Source organism: Lissotriton helveticus, chromosome 5_1 (assembly GCF_964261635.1).
Source record: "Lissotriton helveticus chromosome 5_1, aLisHel1.1, whole genome shotgun sequence".
In the NCBI taxonomy this organism is placed as follows: Eukaryota; Metazoa; Chordata; class Amphibia; order Caudata; family Salamandridae; genus Lissotriton; species Lissotriton helveticus.
Genome location: NC_136065.1, coordinates 1,566,835,487 through 1,566,844,289, shown reverse-complemented (window position 1 = coordinate 1,566,844,289; position 8,803 = coordinate 1,566,835,487). Strand labels below are relative to the sequence as shown.

Genomic DNA, 8,803 nt, shown 5'->3' with positions numbered 1-8,803 from the left:
TTCAACATGTTAGCCATGTTCAGAGGAAGGTGATGGGTCTTATATGAGCCATGTACAGACTGAGGAGGGCGAAGAGTCTTCTGTGCATGTAAGTCATGCACCGAGGAGGGTAGAGGGTTTTAAACATGTTAGCCCTGCAGAGAGGAGGGTAGAGGGATTTCAACATGTTAGCCATGTTCAGAGGAAGGTGAAGGGTCTTATATGAGCTATGTACAGACTGAGGAGGGCGAAGAGTCTTCTGTGCATGTAAGCCATGCACCGAGGAGGGTGGAGGGATTTCAACATGTTAGCCCTGCACAGAGTAGGGTGGAGGGTTTTAAACATGTTAGCCCTGCACAGAGTAGGGTGGAGGGATTTCAACATGTTAGCCATGTTCAGAGGAAGGTGAAGGGTCTTATATGAGCCATGTACAGACTGAGGAGGGCGAAGAGTCTTCTGTGCATGTAAGCCATGCACCGAGGAGGGTGGAGGGTTTTTAACATGTTAGCCCTGCACAGAGTAGGGTGGAGGGTTTTTAACTTGTTAGCCCTACACAGAGTAGGGTGGAGGGTTTTCAACATGTTAGCCATGCAGAGAGGAGTGTAGAGGGTTTTCAACATGTTAGCCATGCAGAGAGGAGTGTAGAGGGTTTTCAACATGTTAGCCATGTTCAGAGGAAGGTGAAGGGTCTTATATGAGCCATGTACAGACTGAGGAGGGCGAAGAGTCTTCTGTGCATGTAAGTCATGCACCGAGGAGGGTAGAGGGTTTTCAACATGTTAGCCCTGCAGAGAGGAGGGTAGAGGGATTTCAACATGTTAGCCATGTTCAGAGGAAGGTGAAGGGTCTTATATGAGCCATGTACAGACTGAGGAGGGCGAAGAGTCTTCTGTGCATGTAAGCCATGCACCGAGGAGGGTGGAGGGTTTTAATCATGTTAGCCCTGCACAGAGTAGGGTGGAGGGTTTTAAACATGTTAGCCCTGCACAGAGTAGGGTGGAGGGTGTTTTACTTGTTAGCCCTGCACAGAGGAGTGTAGAGGGTTTTCAACATGTTAGCCATGCAGAGAGGAGTGTAGAGGGTTTTCAACATGTTAGCCATGTTCAGAGGAAGGTGAAGGGTCTTATATGAGCCATGTACAGACTGAGGAGGCCGAAGAGTCTTCTGTGCATGTAAGGCATGCACCAAGGAGGGTGGAGGGTTTTCAACATGTTAGCCCTGCACAGAGTAGGGTGGAGGGTTTTCAACATGTTAGCCATGTTCAGAGGAAGGTGGAGGGTCTTATCCGCATTTGTTGTGTGCAGAGGGCAAAGGGTCTTGTGCACAGATTAGTCCTATGCAGAAGAGGCAGAAGGCTTTACTAATCGAGTACAATGTTGCTGGTTAATCTCTTTGTGTGTCGTTCCTGCACGGCCCTCTCTCCCGCCGAGCCCTGCAGAAGGGAATGTTATTTGAGTTCCGGCTGAGCAGCAGCCCCTGCGTGGATCACATCTTGAGAACTTTGGCTGGCAGATAAAGCGCTCATTGTCCTGCCAGGTCACTCTCTCTCCTCTCTCCCTTTCCCCGTCTCTCCCTCGCGCTCCCTTTCTCCGCCTCCCCTCTTCCCTCCCTCCCTCCATCCCAGATGGGATCTCAGGAGACAGCGCAGACAGTGAGCTCAGCACACTGGCAGTGCAGAGACTGAGAGCTGAGCTGGACTCAGGAGGAGAGGGAGAGAGACAGCGCCCTGGGAAGAGAGTGCACCGCAGGTAAGAGACCCCATCTGGACATTACTAACCTTCGAACAAAGGTCCAGGGCGCACGAGGTGCGAGACAGCGCCCTGACAATAGTATGCATGCAGGTGAGAGACAGCAACTTGAGGGACCCGCGCCCTCTAGACTAAAGACAGCATCCTGCCGAAAGAGAGTGTAGCTGGTGTGGGGAGAGAGAACCCTCCGCATGTGGGTGAAAGACAGCAACACGTGGAAAGAGCAGGTGAGAGAGAGCATTCTCAGGCCAGAGCGCCTCGGATAAAACACAGCACCCTGAGGATAGAGCTAGTCCAGAAGAGAGACCGCAGCCTTAGAGCAAGGAAGGCGAGAGACAGCACCCTGAGGATAGAGTTATTCCAGAAGAGAGACCGCAGCCTTAGAGCAAGGAAAGCGAGAGACAGCGCCCTGAGGATAGAGCTAGTCCAGAAGAGAGACCGCAGCCTTAGGGTAGACAGCAAGGAAGGCGAGGTACAGCACCCTGAGGATAGAGCTATTCCAGAATAGAGACAGTAACCTTAGGGTAGAGTGCAAGATAGGTCAGACTAGGGAACCTGAGGAAAGAGCATATCCAGGTAACTGTCCGTACCCTGAAGGTAAGTGCCCCAGATGTGAGAGACAGGACTCTGAGGAGAGAGCACTGCCAGGTAAGAGAAAGCACCCTGAGGGTATATGTGAGGCAGCACCTGTTAATAGAAAGTTCTTAGTTAGTAGTTGAAAGCACCGGGGGTCGCACTCCCAGGTAAGACAGAGCACCCCAAGCACAGAGCGCTCCATGAAGAGACAGCACCCTGAGACGGAACGCACCTATGCGTCAGACAGCTCCCGGGGAGATCCTAGGAGTGCTCGGTGGATACACGGCTCCAAGTTAAGAGACTGCACCCGGTGGGTAGAGTGCTTCCAAAAGCCCCGGTAGGTGGAGCGCTTCTTTGTGAGATAACGTCGGGTAGATAGAGAGCTTCAAGGAAAGAGACAGCACCCGATCGATGCAGAGCTCTGATTAAGAGACAGCACCCGGTCAATGCAAAGCTCTAAGAGACAGCGCCCTGTCGATGCAGAGCTCCAATTAAGAGACAGCGCCCTGTCAATAGAGAGCTCCGATTAAGAGACAGCGCCATGTCAATAGAGAGCTCTGATTAAGAGAGAGCGCCCTGACGATAGAGAGCTCTGATTAAGAGACAGCGCCCTGTCAATAGAGAGCTCTGATTAAGAGACAGCGCCCTGTCAATAGAGAGCTCTGATTAAGAGACAGCGCCCTGCCGATAGAGAGCTCTGATTAAGAGACAGCGCCCTGTCGATAGAGAGCTCCGATTAAGAGACAGCGCCCTGTCAATAGAGAGCTCCGATTAAGAGACAGCGACCTGTCGATAGAGAGCTCCGATTAAGAGACAGCGCCCTGTCAATAGAGAGCTCTGATTAAGAGACAGCGCCCTGTCGATAGAGAGCTCTGATTAAGAGACAGCGCCCTGTCAATAGAGAGCTCTGATTAAGAGACAGCGCCCTGTCGATAGAGAGCTCTGATTAAGAGACAGCGCCCTGTCGATAGAGAGCTCAGATTAAGAGACAGCGCCCTGCCGATAGAGAGCTCCGATTAAGAGACAGCGCCCTGCCGATAGAGAGCTCCGATTAAGAGACAGCGCCCTGTCAATAGAGAGCTCCGATTAAGAGACAGCGCCCTGTCGATAGAGAGCTCCGATTAAGAGACAGCGCCCTGTCGATAGAGAGCTCCGATTAAGAGACAGCGCCCTGCCGATAGAGAGCGCCGATAGAGAGCTCCGATTAAGGGACAGCGCCCTGCCGATAGAGAGCTCCGATTAAGAGACAGCGCCCTGTCAATAGAGAGCTCCGATTAAGAGACAGCGCCCTGTCGATAGAGAGCTCTGATTAAGAGACAGCGCCCTGTCAATAGAGAGCTCCAATTAAGAGACAGCGCCCTGTCGATAGAGAGCTCCGATTAAGAGACAGCGCCCTGCCGATAGAGAGCTCCGATTAAGAGACAGCGCCCTTTCAATAGAGAGCTCCGATTAAGAGACAGCGCCCTGTCAATAGAGAGCTCCGATTAAGAGACAGCGCCCTGTTGATGCAGAGCTCTAAGAGACAGCACCCTGTCGATAGTGAGCTCTGATTAAGAGACAGCGCCCTGTCAATAGAGAGCTCTGATTAAGAGACAGCGCCCTGTCGATAGAGAGCTCCGATTAAGAGACAGCGCCCTGTCAATAGAGAGCTCTGATTAAGAGACAGCGCCCTGTCAATAGAGAGCTCTGATTAAGAGACAGCGCCCTGTCAATAGAGAGCTCTGATTAAGAGACAGCGCCCTGCCGATAGAGAGCTCTGATTAAGAGACAGCGCCCTGCCGATAGAGAACTCTGATTAAGAGACAGCACCCTGCCGATAGAGAGCTCCGATTAAGAGACAGCGCCCTGTCGATAGAGAGCTCTGATTAAGAGACAGCACCCGGTCGATGCAGAGCTCTGATTAAGAGACAGCGCCCTGTCAATAGAGAGCTCTGATTAAGAGACAGCGCCCTGTCGATAGAGAGCTCTGATTAAGAGACAGCGCCCTGTCGATAGAGAGCTCCGATTAAGAGACAGCGCCCTGTCGATAGAGAGCTCCGATTAAGAGACAGCGCCCTGCCGATAGAGAGCTCCGATTAAGAGACAGCGCCCTGTCGATAGAGAGCTCCGATTAAGAGACAGCGCCCTGCCGATAGAGAGCTCCGATTAAGAGACAGCGCCCTGTCGATAGAGAGCTCCGATTAAGAGACAGCGCCCTGCCGATAGAGAGCTCCGATTAAGAGACAGCGCCCTGCCGATAGAGCGCTCCGATTAAGAGACAGCGACAGCGCCCTGCCGATAGAGAGCTCCGATTAAGAGACAGCGCCCTGCCGATAGAGAGCTCCGATTAAGAGACAGCGCCCTGTCCCCAGAGTTCCAAAGGAATTGACAGCACCCGGTGGATAAAGAGTGTCCCAACAGCACCGTGTGGCTAGTTTTAAGGTAGGAGATAGAGGCAGGAGGAGGCACCACTGCCAGGCAAGGGACAGCACCTGCCGATAGAGTGCTCCCAGGTAAGTGACTGCACCTCGGTGGACGGAGAGCGCTAAGGTATGGCGCTGCACCGTCGGAGCGCGGTCAGGCGGCAGGTGCAGCCCCGGGTAAGGAGCGCCCCTCCGGGGCTCTGACAGCTCCCACGTGATGGAGGAGGCGCAGGGGGTGAAGACGCTGCGGTCTGTGGGTGTGAACACGAGGCGCTCTACTAAATGTTGTGAAGACTAGCGCTTCTGCAGGAGATGGTTTCAGCGAGAGAGTGAAACATTGCACCCTCCTGGGCAGTTAGTGCCCAACACCCTTTTGCACTACTCTGATTTCATCTTTATTACATTGTTTTCGTTGCGTTTTCTTCTCTATTCCTATCTTGACCTCTCCTCGCGTAGCGTGTGTTCATCTCTTGTTCTTTCCTCTGGTTTTTTCACTGCCTGGCCCCCGCTCGGTTTCTGCCGTGTGTCACATATGCTGCAAGCGGTGACGTGACTGCGCTGTGATCACACACCTGCCTCGGCAACGACGTCAGCTACTCACCCTTTCTCTCCCTTCACTTACTGTTCGCACCCTCCCAAACCTAATGTTTTAGCTTTGCTAAACAGATGTTGGGGACGTTCAGAAAGCTGACCTAGAAATGCATTCTGCCCGTTGTTTACCATTGGCTTTGTGGTTTGTATATCACATTTTCTGGCTTTCTATTTGCTGGCATTATTTGCTTTAGGCTGTCAATCTTGAGTGTTTCCCTCCCCTTGCCCAAACATTGTTTACTGCACTTTTCCACAGCCTGCTTTCTGTAAATAGGCCTTTAAAACTTGTTTTTATCTTGACACATTTTCTGTGTGTATTCAAAAACAGAGGTCAAATGTCAAGCTCTCCCTACAATGGGAGCTTGCCTCTAGATTCATCAAGCAATTTTAAGGGTGTCAGGGTGTCAAAAGGACACCCTGTTGCACCCCTGAAATCACCATATGGGTGAGAACATTTATGTGACAATCAGCTGAGTATCCATGAAGAGGAGAGGGTTCAGGTTTTTTTTCTTTCACATATACAAAAACAAAAAAATGTATTCTGTTGATGCTTCAGAATATATCAGAATTAGTACAAATGAAGATTTTTTTTTAATTCTGTATTGTGGTGGAAACAAATACTTGAATGGGATCAAAACACACTAATGCCCTAGGTGATGACATTTGCACACATTATCGTTTGCGTGCAGTAAAACCATATTTCAGTCCAAATTTAATGGTCATTTCAATTGAAAATGTGTTGTCTGTAATGTCAGAGTGGTATCAGACCATGCATACTCCACTCTATCCCACTCCACTCTGTTCTATTTCCTTCCAATCTGAGCCACACCACTCCATTCTACGACACAACACTCTACCTACGACAGGTCATTCCACTCTACTCCCCTCCACTTTAAGGCACTCTACGACACGCCACTCAATTCCACGTCACTCCAATCTACGTCACTCCATGACACAACACCCCACTCTACTCCCCTCCACTCCACAGAAATGTACCCCAATGTTCCCCAATCCACCCACTCCATGCACCCCAATCCACTCCAAAGGATTCTACCTACCCCATTCCATTCTACTTCACTCCATTTCACTCCACTCTACCCCTGTCCAATTTACCCCACTCCAGTTAACCCCTTTCCACTCCAAACTCCACTGCAATCTAGCCAACTCCTCTCCACTCTAATCTACCCCACTCCCCTCAAATCTACCTCAATCCACCCCACTCCATGTACCCTAATCCACTCCAAAGGAGTCTACCCCACTACATTCCACTCTAATTTACCCCACTCACCTCAAATCTACCCCACTCCAGCACAATCTACCCCACTCCAATCTACCACAATCTGCCCCCTTCAAAACTACCACAATCTACCCACTCCTTTCCAATCTACCACACTCCAATCTGTGCAATCTACTTCACTTCACTTCACTTCACTCCACTCCACTCTAATCTTTTCCACTCCACTATACCACACTCCACTCAAAAATCCACTCTTTTCCATTTCACTCCAATCTATCACCACTTCACTCAAATCTACCCCATTCCACTCCAATCTACCCCACCCCAACAACCCCAATTTACGCTATTCCAATCTACCCCTCCACAATCCACCCGTACCAATCTATCTCACTCTTACTGACCCCACTCCACTCTACTGCACTGCAAACAACCCCCCTCAAATCATCCCTCTTCAATGAACCCCACTCAAATCTTCCTCGCTCCATTCCAATTTACCCTACTCTAATCCACTCAATCTATCTCACTCCATTCCCCAAATCTACCCCACTACCCTGTACTCCAATCTATCTCACTCCACTCTAATCTCAACTCCACTCCAAACTATCTAACTCTACTCCATCCTACTCCACTCCAGACCACCCCAATCCACTCTACACCTATCTAACCCACTCTAATCTACCATACTCCGCTCTACCCCAATCTATCAAACTCTATTCCGCTCTATCCAATTTACACCGCTCCACTTTACTCCAGTGTATCACATGATACCCAAACCTACCCCACTCCGGCACAAGCTAACCCACTCCATTCCACCTCAATACATCCCACTCCAATCTCTCCTACCATACTCACCCCAAAACTACCCCACTCAAATCTACACCATCCGATCAGCCCCATTCCAATATGCCCCACTATAATCTACTCCATTCCAATCTACTCCACTCCAATCTACCCTACCATATCCTAATCTACCCCACTCTAGCCTACCCCACTCCATCCCAATCTACCCCACACCACTCTATCAAATCCACTCCAATTTACCCCAATCCACCCCACTCCAATGTACTCCAATCCAATCCACCCAACTCTTTTCTACTCCACTCCACTCTAATCCACTCCAATCTACCCCTGTCAAATGTACCCCACTCCATTCCAATTTACCCCACTCCACTCCAAACTCCACTGCAATCTATCCAACTCCTCTCCACTCTAGTCTACTCAACTCCACTCAAATCTACTCCACTCCACCACAATCTACCCCACTCCAACCCACCACAATCTACCATACTCCACTCCAATCTACCACACTCCAATCCACCCAATCTACCCCACTCCACTCCACTCTAATGTCATCAACTCCACTATGCCACAATCCACTCCACTCTGCCCAAATCTACCCCAGTCCAATTCACTCCAATCTACCCCACTCCACTCAAATCAACCCATTCCACTCCAGTCTAACCCATTTCACCCCAACCTACCCCGCCCCAATCCTCCCCACCCCAATCTACTCCACCATGCTGCCACCGCTATTTACCCAACTCCAATATACACCTCCCCAATCTACCCCATCCCAATCTATCCCACTCCAGTTGACCCCACTCCACTTCAATCTAACACACTCCAAACTACGCCACTCCAATCATCCCGCTTCAATGTACTTCACTCAAATCTACCTCACTCCATCCCAATTTCGCCTATTCTAATCCACACAATCTACCTCACTGCACTCCTCCCTAATCTACCCCACTTCACTGTACTCCAATCTATTTCACTCCACTCCAATCTCAACTCCACTCCAAACTATCTAACGCCACTCCACCGCACTCCAATCTACCACACTCCACTCTACCCCTATCTACCCCACTCCAATCTACCCCACTCCATTCCGCTCTATCAAATCTACCCCACTCCGCTTCACTCCAGTTTATCGCATGCCCCCCAAATCTACCCGACTCCAGCCCAATATAAATCACTCCACACCAATCCACTCCACTCCATCTCACTCCAATCTATCCTACCACACTCCACCCCAAACCACCCTATTCCAATCTATCCCATCCAATCAGTCGCACTCCAATCTACCTCACGCTAATCTACCCCAATCTACGCTACTCCAATCTACTCCACCCTATCCTAATCTACCCCACTCCAGTCTACACCACCCTTCAATTCTTCCCACATCTCAACTGTCCCCTCTCTCTACCACCTCTCTATCTCATATTCGGCCTTACATCATCCTATTGCTTTATGCCAGTCCTCACCTTTAG

General features: G+C 50.3%; 1 protein-coding gene across 1 annotated transcript in view; it reads left to right on the top strand.

The window, feature by feature from the left end:
• The first annotated feature begins 1,603 nt into the window (after window positions 1–1,603).
• The window catches only part of PRELP (proline and arginine rich end leucine rich repeat protein), a 113,324-nt gene continuing 106,124 nt past the window's right edge, over window positions 1,604–8,803 (top strand). The window contains exon 1 of the mRNA XM_078644692.1: window positions 1,604–1,727. The gene's annotated coding sequence lies outside the window, so the exon portion shown is untranslated. The remainder of the gene's footprint in view (window positions 1,728–8,803) is intronic.